At 35.1% G+C, this 19205-nt stretch overlaps 1 long non-coding RNA gene across 1 annotated transcript; it reads left to right on the forward strand.

Annotated features, from left to right (window-relative positions):
• Positions 1–14942: 14942 nt before the first annotated feature.
• LOC149988308 (uncharacterized) lies at positions 14943–15719 on the forward strand. The gene is made up of 2 exons (XR_016505295.1): positions 14943–15061; positions 15292–15719. It is a non-coding gene; the product is annotated as an uncharacterized LOC149988308 (long non-coding RNA).
• The last annotated feature ends 3486 nt before the right edge of the window (positions 15720–19205 follow it).

Raw genomic sequence — 19205 nt, forward strand, 5'->3', positions numbered from 1 at the left:
TACCTTATTTTAAACTGATATTGTTCTTAGTATTTTCGTTGTTATCAATTCCTCTCTTTAATTTGTTTTGAGCGTTGTTAGACATCTTCTCTTTTCTAAGTGCTACTATGGCAGAGCTTGTTGAAATGAAGAGTGCAATGGCACAGATGCAAGAACAATTGAGGGAGTTAATGCTTGCGATGCATCAACTCAATTTACCACCACAAGGAGCAACAAGAATGGTAGGAAGTGAAGATATAGAGATGATTAGGGCTGCTTCAACATCTGCACCAAACCATATCCCTTCTCCCAGAATGGAACACCCTTCGAGTGTTAGAGAACCGAGAGTTGCCTTGCCCGAGAAGTTTGATGGTACCAGATCCAAGTTTCGAGGATTCATCAATCAGGTCCAACTAGTGATTGAACTTCAACCCCAGAGCTATCCAACTCCAGGGTCACAAGTTAGATTCATTGGTACACTTCTTTCAGGTTCAGCATTGTCATGGTTTTCATCTTTTCTTGAACGACGAGATCCAATATTGGATAATCTGGAGGCTTTTTTGGCGGAGTTTCGATCCATGTTTGGAGAACATGATGCAATTCGTGTTGTAACCAACAAGATCCGTATTTTGCGACAAGGCAATCGATCAGTAACATTATATGCTTCGCAATTTCGACAACTTGCAACTGATATCAAGTGGGATGATGCCGCACTTGTGAGTCAATTTCTCTACGGATTACAATATGAGGTAAAGACATTGATGCTTAATTTACCTGATCCTCAAACATTGAGTCAAGCAATTGACTTTGCTGTGAAGTGCGACAATCGACTTTTTGAATTTCGATCCGAGAGTCGCACAAGTGGGCCTCAACGTTACTACAATTCAATGGCAACACCGACGTCTCCTCAACACATACCTTCAGAAGTAGAGGATATGCAAATTGATGCGGTACGTTTCAAACCTCTTACTGAGCAAGAAAAGTCTCGTCGTCGACAAGAAGGATTGTGCTTATATTGTGGAGAACCTAAGCACACTGCTCAACATTGTCCAAAGAAGCGACGTAACTACAAAATGAGGAGTACGGCTGTCAAAGAAGATAGTATGTCGGAAAACGAGTACGTCCAGCTACAATAGGGACTGTGCGGCTGGAATCTTGTACAACTTCTAATAAAGGTCCTATCCTCTCCTCAGAACCATCTCCTTGTTTTATAATAGATGTGCGTTTAGGACCTAATAATTACAAAGCCTCTGCCTTGGTAGATTCAGGAGCCTCATCTTGTTTTTTAGATGAAGAATTTGCTAGATGTCATAGAATATCATTAATACAAAAAACTAAACCTGTACACGTAGAAGTCATAGATGGTCGTCCGTTGTCTTCTGGAGATGTAACTCACGAAACACTTCCTGTAGATGTAGTAATAAATGGTCATAGTAGTTGCGTAATTTTTAATATAATTAGATCTCCCTCTAATCCAGTAATTTTAGGCTTATCATGGTTAGAAAAGTATAATCCTCGAATAGATTGGATTTCTCGTAAACTTGATTTTCCTCAAAGCATTAGTAACAGTTCTATTAATTAAGTAAAAAACCATGAGTCTAGTATAGTAAAACTCGCACCTATAGGTGCAAAAGCATTTATACACGCAGCAAAAGAAGGATCAACTTTTGCTATTTATGCTGCACCTATTTCTAAAAGCGTAAAGACTTCAAGTGGCATTCCAAGTCAATATCAGGATTATCAAGACGTTTTTGAGAAAAAGAATGCAGATATTCTTCCTGAGCATCGCCCATACGATTGTTCAATCGATCTCAAGGAAGGAACTCTGCCACCATTTGGACCAATTTACAGTTTATCGCAAGATGAGTTGGCTGAACTCAAGACATATATTGACGAGAATTTAGCGAAGAATTTCATACGCCATTCAAAATCTCCAGCAGGAGCTCCAATTCTATTCGTAAAGAAAAAAGATGGATCTTTACGAATGTGTGTTGACTATCGAGGACTCAACAAGATCACAATCAAGAACAGGTATCCATTACCTTTGATATCAGGACTCCTTGACCAGTTAAATCAAGCTAAGATCTATACAAAAATAGATCTAAGAGGAGCATATAATCTAGTACGGATCAAAGAAGGAGATGAATGGAAGACTGCGTTTCGAACCAAGTACGGGCATTTTGAATATAATGTCATGCCTTTTGGACTCACGAATGCACCAGCTGCTTTTCAACATCTCATGAATGATGTATTTCGTGAATTCTTAGACAATTTTGTCGTCTGCTACCTAGACGATATCCTGATTTATTCTAAGAATGTTGAAGAACATGAAATACATGTTCGTCAAGTATTACAAAAACTCAGAGATGCAAGATTGTACGCCAAGATGGAAAAGTGTGTATTTCACACTACTCAAGTTGACTTTTTAGGATACATCATTTCAAATGATGGTCTTATGATGGATTCTAAGAAAGTCCAAACAATCATGGATTGGAAGATTCCAAAGACTGTAAGAGATGTCCAATGTTTCTTGGGATTTGCCAATTACTATCGGATCTTCATCAAAGACTTCTCACGAGTTGCAGCTCCACTTACACGCTTGACTAGTAAAGATAAATTCCAATGGAATCAAGAAGCGGAAGCAGCATTTGAAGCCTTGAAGACATCGTTTGTCTCTGCACCAGTCTTATATCGTGTTGACTTTTCCAAGGCATTTTTTATGGAAACAGACGCATCGGATTTTACCTTGGGTGCAGTTTTATCACAAATGGGAACAGATGACAAACTTCATCCGATAGCTTTTCATTCAAGAAAATTCTCAGCAGCCGAGATCAATTATGAGATCCACGATAAAGAACTTCTTGCAATCGTGGATTCCTTTCAAGAATGGCATCATTATCTAGAAGGTGCTTCTAGTCCAGTCACTGTGTATACAGATCACAAGAACCTCGAGTATTTCATGTCAGCACGCGTGTTGAATCGTAGTCAAGCTCGTTGGAGTATGTCTTTGTCAAGATTCGAGTTCATTATCACTTATCGGCCAGGAAAACAACAAGGTTTGTCCAATGCCCTGTCTAGACGTTCTTATTTTGTACCAAAAGAAGGAGATGCAGCTTTTGAGCAACAGAGAACGGTCCTCTTGAAACCGGAGCAATTTCATCTCCGAGCAGTGAAATCAACATTGACTGTTGATTCAACTTTTCTCAAGCAAATCCAGTCTAGTATGTCCTCAGACCCTCTTGTTCATGATATCGAGAATAATTCTTCCAAGTCTCATGATTCTTCTAAGTTCGAGTTCAAGAATAATCTATTATATTTTGAAGGACGCCTATATGTTCCAGAAGGAAAAGCACGTTTGCGTGTTCTTCAAGCACGTCATGACTTTCCAGCAGCAGGGCACTTTGGATATAATAAGACTTTGGAACTCATATCAAGAGATTTTTGGTGGCCACAAATGTGGAAGTCAGTCAAAGACTTTGTACAATCATGTGATATTTGTTCAAGATCAAAAATTCCTCGACATCGACCTTACGGACTTCTTCAGCCATTACCTATACCAGAACAACCATGGTCTTCTGTTTCTATGGATTTCATCACAGATCTTCCAAACTCAAGATCTTATGATTCTATATTTTTGATAGTAGATCGTTTCACTAAGATGGCACATTTTATGCCATGTAGAAAATCTATCACAGGTGAAGAAACAGCTAAGCTTTTCATTGATAATATCTATCGCTATCATGGATTACCTAAAGATATCATATCGGATAGGGGAACTCAATTTGTGTCGAGATTCTGGAGGACTCTTTTCAAGATTTTAAAAGTGGACATAAAGCTATCTTCAGCTTTCCATCCTCAAACTGATGGACAAATAGAGCGCGTAAATCAAGTCTTGGAACAGTATTTAAGGTGTACCATCAACTATCAACAAGATGATTGGACAAACCTTCTGCCATTGGCAGAGTTTGCTTATAATAATACGGTACATTCCTCCACGCAACAAACACCTTTCTTTGTCAATTATGGCTATCATCCACGACTTGATACTTTTGATTTTTCAAAAGTTGATAATCCTGCAGCAGAAGATATGGCAAATCGGTTGTCAGAGTTACATGCAATAATGAAGGCACAGTTGAAGAAAGCTCAAGAACGGCAAAAGATAAATGCAGATGTATATCGTAAAGAGCAACCACAACTCAACGTGGGTGATAAGGTATGGCTACTTCGTCGCAATATCAAGACCACTCGACCTTGTGACAAATTGGACTATCGTAGGCTTGGCCCCTTTTCTGTTTCCGAACAGATCAATCCAGTTGCATATCGGTTACATCTACCGGAGTCAATGAAGATCCATCCTGTATTCCACGTGTCTCTTCTTGAACCATATAAGACAGTGGATATACAAGGAAGAAGACAAATGCCACCGCCTCCTATAGAAGTAGATAATAATGAAGAATTTGAGGTGGAAGAGATATTAGACTCAAGGCGGCGCCGAAATAAGCTGGAATATCTTGTTCATTGGTGCGGATATGATATTAGTGAGCGCACATGGGAGCCATCCAGGAATCTAGCAAATGCATCAGCTAAAGTCAAAGTTTTTCATCAACGACATCCATCAAAACCAAGATGAAAACCTCTCTTATAAAAGAGACAAGATTGAGGCAAGATAACATTCAATTTCCTATCCTTGTTTGTAACTTCTTTGCATTTTGTGACGCTAATTAGATGGAGAGCCAACAACCAGCGGATTCAACTCAAGAACCTTCGTTTGCTGACTTACCGGATGAGACATTGTGATTGTCACAACCTTCAAGACGACGCAACCGAGATGAAGACCCTCAAGAACGACATGTTCTTCCTCGAATAGATGGTGAGATACAACGTGTTTGGTATCACGACCTTGGAAGAGATTCTCGATGTTTGGTGATATTATTGGAGATAGGAACGACTCCTGATGGTGTTTCAAATGTATTATTTGAAGGAAGTTATGAAGGCCTCAACAGTGATCAAATAACAGGGTGGTCTTCTCGCCCTGGAATGGGACACTATCGATGGCTAAGAGGACCCATCAACTATCTTCGAAGAGAACAAAGATCAGAGTATGTAGCAAATACAATTCGCCGCATATTAGATTTTCTCAATATATAATCACCGCTCCTCGTGGAACTCGTCCCTAGAAGGGGGGGTAATGTCACGGACATACATATAATTACCTATATGAATAGATAAAAGTATGTAAAAGTAGGTTAATTGTGTAATATCTTCTAGAGAAGCTTCTTAGAAGCTTCATAGACGCTGCTTTGACTTTATAGGAGTCTATAGTTGACTTTTAGGTTAGAAACTTGGTCAACAAGTTAGCCATGTGCCACACATGTTGGAAGCTTAAAGAACAAGCTAACTACGTGGTCCATCCATAGAAAACTTGCCTTACAAGCAAAGGCATGTGGCCTAGAAAGTCAACATATATTGGAGGTCTTATAGAACATCGCCACGTGGCTTCTAATTAGATAGTATATATAGAGGCAAGAGTGAAGCCCTCTTCACTCTTGTCAACTCTTTTCTTGCTTCTAGTCTAGTTTCAAGGGTCTCTAGTTTTCTTGTATTTTGGCAATAGCCATTCCAGTTTCTTTCTTAATATACATATTTCTATTTTGTCCTATTTCTTTTTGAGAAAAGTCTCACTTACTCTTTAGCTTTCATCGAGTTCTTGTCCTTGACACATATTGCAAAAAATATAGTTTTTATTTGTAATAATCTAAAGCTATTACTAAATAGCAATTTACTGACTCAACATATAAGTAAGAAATAAATTTAGATAAGTCACTTTTTAATTTCGATAAAAAAAAAAAAAAAAAGTATAATTATAATTTATATATTTTATTTCAAATTAGAAAAACAAATACAACTCTTATCTAATATATCATGATGTTATTATTACATTGTAGTTCCATCCTTTGTAATGTCTCAACATTGTAGAACATCATTATAAGTGATCTTTTAATTAGTCTTGTTAACTTTAGATTAAATTTTAAAGTTTTATTGAAAAGTAAATAATATAAACTGAATGAAATAAAGTATTTGTAAGTAAAAACTCATTTGAAATGCTCATTTCGTTGGATATGACAAAAAAAATAAAAAATAAAATAAAATTGCTAATCATGACAGATCTTATTGGAACTCGAGTGAATCCTCTTAATAATAGTCAAAACTAGTTTTTATCTCTAATCAAATCTTCAAGTGTTGGTAAGAGATTATTTAATATTTTATAATACAGTACTGAAAAAATTTTGATGCCTCTTTAATACCATTCTATTTAAAACTTTAAAAAGTAAAATTCAATTTATTCATTTAATAGTCTCTGTTTAATTCCAGCAAATTTTAAAAACACGTATTAAAAAAAATTGAAATTTTTGTCGAAATTCGATCTATTTACTTTTCTGGAAGTGACCATAAATATGGAATTATATTTTGACCTATAAACATAACTAATATGGTTTTGTAGCATTTTTACATTCAGATTCATATGTTTTAGAACCACTTGCAGTTAATGGAATCAATTCATTAGAACTCTTTTTTGTTACCTTAAAATTTATTAATTATTAATTTTTAGTAGTACTTATACTTTTATAAAAACAAAGTATAATGTAATGTTTTTTCAATTTATTGATTTCTATAAATAAACACATCATGACTTAAATGCAATTAATTTTCTTTTAAAAATGATCAAAAAATGATTTTTTGAAGAAATTGAAAATGAATTTATTTATCTATATGTATGTATATATATATATATATATATATATGAAATTAAACAATATCTTACTACATATACATAGTAAATTGTTTTTGATTATTTGTTGTGTACACAATAACTGTATGTATGTATGTATGTATGTGTGTGTGTAGCCGTATATTATAGATTCAATTTGATAATGAAATAGAAACATATAATTATAAATACATAATTGAATCATGACTTTATTCACTTAATTTTATTTTTAGATTTCAAAGCACTTTTGTTCAGACTGTCTTGATCTTCACAGATGCACTTAAATTTGTTTGAGGTAACAATCTTCTTTCTTTCTTTAAGCATTATTCATGGATGTAGGGGATATTGGAATATGACCCTAAAATTGGATACCAATCAATTATTTTCTCACTTCAGAAAATTTATTATAGATTCTACTACTGGTAATATGATTGATTTTTTTTTAAATAATTATCTTCACAATGTCCCTGGTTACATAAGACAAATTGACACACATATAACACTATGTGATATATATATATATATATATATATATTTATATATATTTCATTGAGAATGATATTTGATAGCTTAAGTTGATTTTAGATCCAACTACTTATTGTAATCATCAAACACACACACACACACATATATATATATATATATAGATACAAATCACCCTGCATAGTATCCTTAGAGATGCAACCCATTTGCATGGTCAATTCTAAAGTGCAACAAACAAACAAACAAGCATACATACATATCCAAATCAATAAAACTAATGCCACATCATCTAGTTCCATAACACACACTTGCAAGTTGTGTTCCACTGTGTGAGGGAGTACCTACTTGGCAAAAGTGGGTAGGTACCTACCAAAAACTACTTCAAAAAAAGTCAAGGTACTAGCAGCGACTCTATTCACACTAGGGCCACAGGAGTCATGTGAGAAGCACTTGAAGGGGAGTATTCAGACCCTTACAAGGCCATGCTTGTTGATGGCCACCCATGCCCACACCTTGGTCATGTAAGTGTACCATTCAATGAATGTATCAATGCACAACTATGAGAAAAAATTAAATGAGAGAAAGAGAATGAGAGGGAAAAATTATTGGACACTTTGCAATTCACATGGGTCCTTTTGTACATGTGGCAATTGCAATGACAGAGTAGATTTGTTAGTAGTTTTATTACTAGATTTTACATAACAGGTACCTAGTTTTTTATTCTTTATTTGCATGTCATCTATGCTTATCAATAGAGATGGGTGCCAAGAAGTTGCCTCAAATTTTGTAGGCACCTTTGTGATATGCAACCAATAGTAGGACTATCGTAAAGTATTCAAGGTATGTTTTAAGGATTTAGGGTATAGAGTCTCACAAAAGGAATAAAATAATATTGAAAACAAAAAAGATATCATTTTTAGGGGGATTGAGCAACAACAATTAATTGATTTTCATTGATTGATTGATTATTTTATTTTATTTTATTTTTGACATTCAAATAGGGTGTATTTGATGCATTAATGAAGTGGGAAAAGTACATCAAAATACTTATCTACTTGTACTGTGAAGGGGGGAGCTAAAAGTCTTACAAAGAAGGAATAGCTAGTGAAGCAAACTTGTTTACACTCATGTTTGAAATCAAACCACATTAAGGTATTCTAAAGTTTCTTTTAATTACTTTGTATTCTCTAGAAACTAGCATGTGTTTTGTTATCTCTGATTCATTCTAATTGTTTAAACAAGGTAGTCTCATGTTCCAACTGTTTTGATATATTTCCAACATATTTGTCCATGTTCACTCAGACCTTTTTCAGACCATACTTCTAGTATGGAGTTTATTCCAAAATTAATTAAAAATTAAAAAATAAAAATAAATTGTTTCTCTAAATCCAAACAACCTGTAGAAAAATTACCTTGGGAAGAATAATATTATACAAGAATATTTGAATCTAGAGGGTAAATTGCCGCAAAAATGATTTGCTTCCAAACAAAAGACTTCCAAATACCTCATTTCAAAGAGTTTGTATTGAAATGTTTTGGTACAGATAATTATTCAGATTTTTTTGTTCATCAAGAAACCATAAATCAATTAGACATTTTTTTTTCTTACAATTATTTAATATATAAAATACCATTCTCTCTCTCTCTCTCTCTCTCTCTCTCTCTCTCTCTCTATATATATATATATATATAATATATATATATATGTGTGTGTGTGTACTTAAATTTTTGTTTGAAACACACATATATATATATATATATATATATATATATAATTCATATGAATTTAATATTAACTATACTAAATACTCTATTTCATGAAAATCAGTCCAAAATACATTAAAAATACAATAATAAGGTTAACAATCTTACTCGTAGGTATGAAATGTCCACCATGTTTGATTGATCCTAACATGGTTTTTATTGTTGTTGTGTAATGAAAGAAAAAGAAAAAGAAAAAAGAAAATCTAAACCAAAGACAAGATAAATTAACCAAAAAAGGACGAAAGAGACAATAAATAATTAATAATGATGTTTTGTTTTTTGCCAATGAGATAACTTATTGGCATTAATAACTTCATCTTGTAATTTGTCTCTTTTGTAAAACCCTTTAGAGGTAGTTAGTCAAAAAGTATAAAAGAGAATTAAGAATCAGAATTTCCTTTAATTAAACAAAGTCATCACACAAATAAAATGAGATGAAAAGAGTAAAGAATCACATAAAATTCCATTCAAAAGTACATGAACTAATGAATGAATGAGAATTGAATGAAATTCAATACGCGTGAGATTCTATACTATCTTAAACTATATATTATTTTTATTTTATTTTAGTTCCTTTTTACTCTTTTTGGAACGGGTATAGGGTAATGACCGCAACTCGTGAGAGCAATGACTGGTAATGGGTCGGGGCCGGTCTCCGAGGTCGCCGAAGCCTTTGTCCAGCAAGACTTCTGGCGCTGAGCTGGCACGATCCAACTAGGATTCCGACATGGGGAGGAGGTGCCACGTCAGATTAAAGTGACAACGAATTGAATGGTCTCTTGGCGGGAAGGCAATGTCATTGCCGAATGCTCCAATTTCCAGTCGGCCGAGGCAGATTTTGAATGGCATCGTGGGTCGCGCCGAAGGCCCCTTTGGAGCCACACAACGAAGACACACAGCGATTTTTCTCCATTCCTCTGAGAGCGGTTTCCCGCTTTCATTTAATGGAGGCTTTTGCCACTCTCGGCCCCATTCCACGCCGTATGTTTTCTCATGCTTTGTGCACTAGGGTTGCGCTTTATTCCTCGCAGCCGAAGAGTGAGTGGACTTGTTTGCAAAAAGCCGCTTTCGTGAAAGAGATGGACATAAAGCCAAGAATTGATCAGGTATTGTTGCGGAAAGGGTTGTAGTGGAGACGAACGAGATTCGAAGAAGATTTTGGCATTCTCGCAGTTGCCGCCAACAAGAATTCTGCACAATTCGGGACGATGCATTACTCTCCATGCAGATTCGTTGGTTCTATGGGGGTCGACTTGACCTAACACTCCCCGCAAACCTCGACGTCTCGGATTAGCTTTGTCCTGTCCGCAGTTTAGTTTCGCAACCTTCCCTAGTTGTGTCACATTGCGTGACCTGCCTGTTTATGTTTCGGCGGTGGCTGAACTGAATGGAGTTCGCTTTTTCTTGAAAGACACAACCCCTTTAGGTTCAGGGATATAGTGCTCCCATCGTCGAAGCCAACACTTGCGATGGCGGGAACGACGATCAGTTGGCGGCGACATTCATTCGAAGAAGAAGAATGAAACTCGCATGCACATGCGACTGCATTATTGTCATTTTTTGTTCAATATTTTTGATAAGTTGGTTTTAAAATGTAGATTTTAATGACATATAACTATTTACATATGTATGTATAAATATATTCACATATATTTGAAATCTATTTCCATCTGCCGTTTAATGTTGTGAATTTTTGTACATTTTTAAAAATAAAAATAAAAATAAAATGGATTGTGTGATTACTGGTTGTATTGTTTGTGTTGTGATTCATTACAATACTTGGTAGCATGCAATAGTGGTGTGCAATATCATTCTTAGTAGCACGAATGCTTGTGTGTGCAATAGCATTTGTTGGTGTGAATATGCATTAGTTCATAGCAATTGCATAGGCAATTAAGGCACGAGAGTTGTTTATGTATATTATAATTTTTTGGTATGAAAATGCCTTGTGTGTGTGTATATTTTTATTTAGGGTTGAGAAAAATTGATGGATAATTATGTAGAATTTAATTAGATAAAATATTAAAATTAAAGAAAACAACATATAAAAAATGTGTTTATGTCAAATACATATATATAACAAAAAATAAGTTATTGTAGTTGTGAAATTTAATAATAACAATAAAATATACAAATTGCACATATACAAGTCTTGTAGTTTTGGTTTGTGGTATATTTTTTAGTTTTTGTATATAATAATTTGAAATTCACCAATTCATTATATTACTGAGATGAAAATATTTATTAAACATTCTATGTCATGTCTAAAAAACAAAACATTACATAATATATGATAACAGAAGACCTACACTATCTTCAATCAGAAGTGAAATCTCTTAATCCACATGGCCAAAATGTCACATACAAACATTTATATTTTGCTACCATCTCAAAAATAATTAAATATATTATTTAAGAAATCAATAAACATGCTAATAGATATATATAATAATTTTTTAAAATTTGAAGATTTGATTAAAAATTATATTCAAATCAAATTCTTTAAACTCAAATGAAGATAACTACTAATCTTCATTCTATGCAATGATACTATCTACCAATTTTTGTTTTGATTCTTAGCTTTATCTAAATAACGTTTCTACAAAATTATTGGAATGAAAAGACTTGCAAGTCCAAAGTGCAAACATCTTCATAGTATACAAATTTGACAAAGAAGTCTCTCTAATAAACACAAATTAGATAAGATGATTATTTATTAATTAATTTATTTATTACACAAATGAAACAAAATTCATTGCAGGGAGTAAGTATTACAGGGCCAGACAATAATAGAGTTCAAAAACCCGTGTCTGACTGGACCTGGACTAGTGACTCGAAATTGAAGTATAATAATCCCTTTGGAGGGACTTACTAGTACGAGGAAAATTACGGAGATGACGTGGTAGCCAGTACATTGTGTGGCCATTTCCAGAACATAGAATCCTATTGTTTCCCCATGTGTTGTTGAAGCTGGTAAACCAGAAATCTGGAGAGGAGTCCTGGAGATCTGGATTACAGGAAAATTTTACCCCAGAATTTCTTACTTAAAACTTCTAAATCCTAGTCTTAAAAACAGTGAACAATTTTTTCCGTTTGTGTCTAAAAAAAAACAGCACTCCTTCAAACAGGGTGTGTTAAACATCTATTGACATCTATGAAAATTCATCGCAATTATTATAACACATTACTTCCATCTCTAATATTCAAAAATAAGATTACACGAATATGAATATGAAAACGACCATATTATTAAATTTACATGGAAAACATCTCAATTAATTATCCGAAATTTGTTCCTCACCCACGTTTAAAGAACACCAAGGGCCCCCTTTAGTGGTGATTATTTGGGTCAGCGAGGTGAAATTGACCTTGTGGATTGGAGCCATCCTGTCCAATTCCAATCCTACACTAATTTAGGCTAATTAATGGCAATATGTTGCTACGCCCGCTAGAGTCAGCAGAGGGGCGCTAAAATAGCGGCCCCGCTAACTGCAGCGCCAAAAGTGGACCTAGTTCCATCAATAACCAGGTCGACCAAATAGTACACAGTACCTGCCAGTTTGCGACCTCCTAGATTTCCTACTACCTCACGTGCGCGCTACAGACAGCCAATTACGCCACGGTGTTGGACCCCTGCGGGTTTCGGCCATTTAATTCCCTTGCCTATAACTGTCCCTTCTCCAACTAACCTGGCAGAGTTTGGCGCTAATCGATGACTTGGGGGAGGGGCCTATTACCGACCTGCCCAGTCGGTCTTTAATGCTCACTCATTCATTGGTGCCCCTTCCCGCGACTCCTCCACGTGGAAAGATGCATTTATGAGTGCTGAGGTGGAGGAGTCCATTCAATCGTAGGGTCGGTTTTAGGGTGTCCACATGGTGCTCACATGGCGAAAGAAATCCGGGAGGGGGAAGTCAGGATCACCAAAAGAGCAGGACTAATGCATGTGGGTTTGCATAAGGGAGTTAATTATTCCTGAGAGACCTCGGCCTACTTTAGATGAAGTTTCAGAAAAAAACCCACGACAAAAAAATAAAAAAATAAGAGATTATATTATAAGTATATAAACACTTCCATTCTCTAAGAAAATGTACATATAAATGCATTGTTATCATTTGCCATGTAGAACACAACATATAGAGTGGCTTCATGTGTGTAACATATTTTCATTGTTTTTATCAAGTAGGATGTTACTTGTATACACACTTTACTTGATACGTGATGCAACATGTAGTCAGTTTTTCTTAGAGAATTTTTTAATGCTGTCTTATGCCTAACATATATATATATATATATATATATACATTTTAAATTAACATACATTCTTTCAAGAAAAGAGGGGCTTAAATTAAGTATTATGTGAGACCAATTTAATGATGTGTTTTTGCTGCAACTATGCAACATAAAAATGTACCATTTCACAACGTCAATAATTTACACACGAAAATAAAATTGAAAATAGAATGGTCCATTTTATTTATCTATTCCACTTATCTTTTTATTTTTATTTTTCTTTATTTACCATGATTAATTTCCCAACAAACAACTTTCAACATAACAATAAGCCAACCACCAATATTGTTTTTAAAACTTTCTTCTTTACATGGGTGGATGGAGTATTTTTGTTAATGTTTATATTTCTTAACTATTTTAAAATACAATTTTTATTTCAAAAAACTTATAAATTTCAGAAGCATATAATACTGTTAAAAATATGGAGATTGTGGGATAAACACATACATAAAGTCCTATGAAGTTCTTGGGCAGAACAAATATTTACGCACATTTTCCTTGCCTAAGAATGCAAGCCCATGCTTAATGAACTTTTCCACTGCTTTTCTAAAATAAAATGGAATAACTATATGCTTCATTTTGATATTCCTCTTTAAAATTAAAAAAAAGTTTATGAGTTTTTACTTATTTAAAAATAATAAATATTAGCTACTCCAGATTCGAATTCTAATCAATTTAAAAATAAAAATAACAGTAATAATGATAAAATATATATCCAATGTTAAACCTTGGATTCATTTCAAGTGTGTAAACAGCTTGAGAGAGAGTGAGAAGGAAAAATCTTATTAAATGGCGGTAACTCAAAATAAAGCCTTGTAAAGAGTAATTATTTTTTCTTCAACATTTATATATTTATTTTGGTGATAATTGGTAACAAACTCTCTAAACCCATATTTCAAAGAGGAAAAAATAACTATGTTTTATTTATTTATTTTTTCTGTTTGAAAACTAATAAAATATCATAAAAAACAGAAAGAGTTTTTCTATAAAAGCTTCGAACAATAATGGAAATTAAATAGCCTCGACCTTGAGTGGATGAAGATATAAAAGCACTGTCAAAGTTTTTTGTACTTTTTTATAATATTTTCAGTAGCAAATTTTCATATATATATATATATATATATATGACTAATGTGCATGGATTGCGTATGCACATTGATGTTTCATATCATGCAACTCCAGTTTCAAGCACTTCAAAAATATCTCATATTTTATCTCTGAAGGAAATGGACACTTGGCCCACACACTCTTGATTATTATTATTATTATTATTCTTTTTCTTCTTCCTTTCCAAAAGTAACATTGCCTTTTCCTCTATGATGAAACCCCTAAGCTTCTCCATGTCTTTTTTCAAAGGGAAGGCAAGAAGTACGTTGAGGACATGGTGTGCTAAGGACCCTAAACCCTAAACCCTAATGGCAAGGAAAGGTACAAAGATGCAATGCAAAGGGAAAAAATAACCCCCACCTGCAATGTCGGTGGGTCATGGTCGAGGCATGACAAAGACCAGGATGGATACATACATGAGAAATGGATGAATAAATGGACATTCATCCACAATAAATGGATGAACAGAAGGGGTATGTTGGATGACAGCTGCAGCATGACCTCGGCTGGTAGGCCGCAGGCTCTTATAATGAAACCAGCAGTCCCGGGCAGGCCTTTTGTTGGTGGTGATGGCGAGAGGCACATGAACTTGCAGACGCAGGCAGGGCTGACAAGATTCAGCGCCAGAATGGCGTCTCGAGCGGAATCGCGACCGCTCGCTTCATGGTCAGGTTCCACAAGTATTTTTATTATTATTTCACTCGGATTTGTATTGGTACCGAATGAATACGTACTGCCTAATAACAATTTTACGTTAATGCGGCCCCTTCACTTGGCCACAGCCGATCCGGAATTCCGTCTTTGGAGGTTTGATGTCATATCCATCTTAGGAGTTTTTATTATTATTATTATTATTATTTTAATTTTAATTTTCATTTGTTTTAATTTATTTTTAGGGGGAATGCGAGTGGATTTTTGCAGTAGGAGCTTGTTGTAGAGACAGATATGTTGGATCCAGTTGGAAAGGGCGCTGTTGAGAACAGTTACATGTACAAGGAGCTCTGAATTTAGTTTACTGTCTTGGAATATGTTAGAGGAATTGGAGTAAGTATTGTTCAGAAAAGTCTTGGCGTATTATACCAAGAAATGCCGCATTTGATCAGTTGAAGGGATAGTTAGCGATGTGCTCGTTTCGTCATAATCGACAGGAGTGACTTGATCAAAGATTCTTGTCATTCATGATGATTCTCTCGTGAACAATGGGGAGAAGTGCTTGAATTTTATAACACAATTGACGTCTTAAGACATTCTTGTGTGCGATTGTTATGCAAGGTAAAGCAGCATTTAATATATTACAAACTCTGAAGCGAATTCTATGTACGAATCCCGGATGTACCTTGATTGCAACGCCAGGAAACAGTATAACAATGAAGTCACTGTTTAGACGAATTTTCACCAGCAAGAAGTAATTTAACCATCCCAGCGGCATGGAGAGTGTTATAGAAGTCTCGCTTCATTTTTAACTTATATTGTAATCTACCATGATGCAACTGGAAAACAGTATATAATGCTCAGTGCATCCATAAGCAGACACGTAAAGTCGATGTCAGGTTTCGATTCAACTGGATTGAGGATCTGGTGATTCAATGCACTAAAGAAAATTGCACATTAAGTGTAGTAATGTTCACCTTAAACATTCTACATATAATCTATAGAGTTGAGGATGATCTTGACTTTCGTTGTAATTAAAGAATAGTTTGAAAAATTCGTGAATATTGACGCCGTGGAGCTAAGAATTGCAATCCCGTTCACGTTCACGTGAAAGCATCTCTATTCGGAATTTTCATGAGTGTAGTCGTAAATTGAAGACGACAGTTCAAAGCTAGCATCAATATGGATGGATGAAGGGAAACTTCTGCGTAAATGGAATCGATTTCGTTGGCTGCAAAGTAAAGATACCATCAGCCATTAGTGTAGCTTTCGACCCTGACGACGATTCTGAGCTCAGTGACGCTGGTTCTCTCCACACTTGGACTTGCACATTTACACATTATGTTCGGCGCCCAACTTGCCGCCAGTCTAATTGTTTTGAGGTTGCAGCAGTTTAAAACAACGAGTCTTCACGGTGTTGGCCTTCTCAACTTGCCCTTTCTTACACTGGAGTTATCAGTGAACACTCATGTCATTTACCGCTGGAATCGTGACTCCCCCAAGCTTTGCCTCGAAGTCTGTTGAGAATGTTTAGAAAGACACAAGAGTAATAGTAAGTCATACACACACACTAGTAGTAGTAAGTCATACACACACACGAGTAGTAGTAAGTCATACACACACACTAGTAGTAGTAAGTCATACACACACACGAGTAGTAGTAAGTCATACACACACAAGGGTTTCTAAGGAGAGAGAGCTTCACACACACAAAAATCTATTGATCCTCCTCCTCCTCGCATGGATGGTATGGATCATGACCATCACGACCACGTCCAACCATTGGTGTGGACAATGAATAATCATCATTCATATTAAATCTTTGCAAAATTCGTCTAATATATGTTAGTTGGTAGAGAAAAATTCTACCATCTGTAAGATGCATAATCTGAAGACCAATGCAGAAAGTTGTTTTTCCTAGCATTTTCATCTCAAATTCAAGTATAAGTAGGTTTGTAGCTATAACACATGCAGATGTAGTACCCAGTAGGTTAAGATCATCAACATATACAGTGATGATTACAAAACCAGTTTTATCTCGTTTCATAAACAAACAAGGGATTAGTGGATCACTTATAAAATTATTGTTAATTAAATAATCTCGAAGACATTGATACCACATTCGTCCGGATTTTTTTAAAGCATACAAGGCCTTACATAATTTAATACCATGATATTTTCCTGGAGCGGATTGATTTGGAGTTCCTGTTTTTAAGCTAGGTGGAACTTTCATATAAATATTTGCATCAAGAGAACTATATAGATATGCAGTAACTACATCCATCAGATGCATCTCAAGCGTGGCATGAATTGTCATTCCAATAATATATCGAAATGTAATTGAATCCATGACTGGAGAATATGTGGATTCATAATCAATGCCAAATCGTTGAAAAAATCCTTGAGCAACAAGACGAGCTTTATAGCGGGTTATTTGGCCTTGAGCATCTTGCTTGCGTATTAATACCATTTTATATCCCACAGGGCGAGATGTAAGAGTGTCTACAATTGGACCAAAGACTTTCCTCTTACGCAAAGAGGCATACTCTTCCTCAATAGCAGTTTTCTATTTTGACCAATCAGAGCGACGCATCGCCTCTTCGATGGTTTGAGGTTCATGATAGTCTTCCTCGCAAGAAAGGGCTTCTATAATCATATATGCAAATGATTCATCTACCGTAATAGATGGTCTGTGCCAAATATCATTTGTAGTACAATATAGAATAGATAATTCTTTACTCAACTTGTTCTTATTCCTTCCAGTTCCAAGATTGTTTTTCATATGAATTGAAAGTACATTATGCATGGATATATCATCATGAATTGATAGTCCTGCAAGATGAGTGGAAATTTCTTGAGAAATAATACCAGGATTAGTTAATTTTATAGCTTTCTTCTTACATGGTTGCTTATCTGGTCCACGAGTTCTTTTAGTTGTTGTTGTTATAACTTGAGGTATTGTAGTCAATGGAACTGCAATCTGAGCAGGTGCATTCTGAGCCTCATTAATAGGAACTCTTGTAATTCTAGTTGCATCATTGAAGCTATCAGGTGTTTCATCCATGATCCGTTTTAAATGCAAAATCTTAGCAACTTCAATTTCTGCCAAAGATGTCCTAGGATCGGGATTCATTGTAAACGTTTCTGGTGCTTCAAATATGAGTACTTTATTTCTTTGTTGATTGGATACTCCTCCTTGAAGAGATGGGAATACAGTTTCTTCAAAACGGCAATTTTGCAAACGTGCACGTAATAATGTGCCAGTTGATGGATCAACAATACGAATAATGCTTGGTGAATCAAAACTAATATATATGCCTTCTTGTCGATGAGCTCCAATGGTACATCGTTGAGATTCTAGTACTAGAATCCAAGCACAACAACCAAATACTCGTAAGTAAGATACATTTGGAACACGACCCGAAATGAGTTCATGTAATGAAACAGTTTTAAGAGAAGAAGGGCGGAGGCGTATTAATGCTGCAGCATGTAAAACTGCATGACCCCACATAGATGTAGGTAGATTTGCATGAAGGAGGAGTGGCCGCGTAATGAGTTGTGTATGCTTTATAAATGACTCTGCAAGTCCATTTTGAGCATGTTCATATGGAACACAATATGTCAATTCGATTCCTGTTGCAGTACAATAGTCTTCAAAAGACCTTGATGCAAATTCTTTTGCATTATCCATACGCAATATTTTTATAGGATAATCAGGAAAATGTGCCCAAAAGCGAATAAGCATAGATATAAGATTGGCAAATACCATGTTTCGAGTTGATAATAATGAAACATATGTTTGTTTACCTGATTCATCAATAAGGACCAAAAAATAACGAAATGGTCCTGATATTGGATTAATAGGACCACAAATATCACCATGCAATCTTTCAAGCATTGGTGGTAATTCTTGTGGAAGTTTTCAAATTGAAGGTTGAGTAATTATTTTACCTTGCATACATGCATGACGTAATTCCATAGAGTCTATATCTGCAGGCTTTAAATTGTGTCCAATTATACATGGAATGATCTTTCTAAATAATGTGGATCTTGGATGTCCCAATCGTCCATGTCAGAGAGAAATACAACTCTCTGAGATAGATGATGCAAAATTAAATATAATGGGAGGCCGAATCGCAATTTGGTATAAACCATTTTT

Source organism: Physcomitrium patens, chromosome 10, assembly GCF_059467195.1.
Source record: "Physcomitrium patens ecotype Gransden chromosome 10, ASM5946719v1, whole genome shotgun sequence".
Taxonomy (NCBI): domain Eukaryota; kingdom Viridiplantae; phylum Streptophyta; class Bryopsida; order Funariales; family Funariaceae; genus Physcomitrium; species Physcomitrium patens.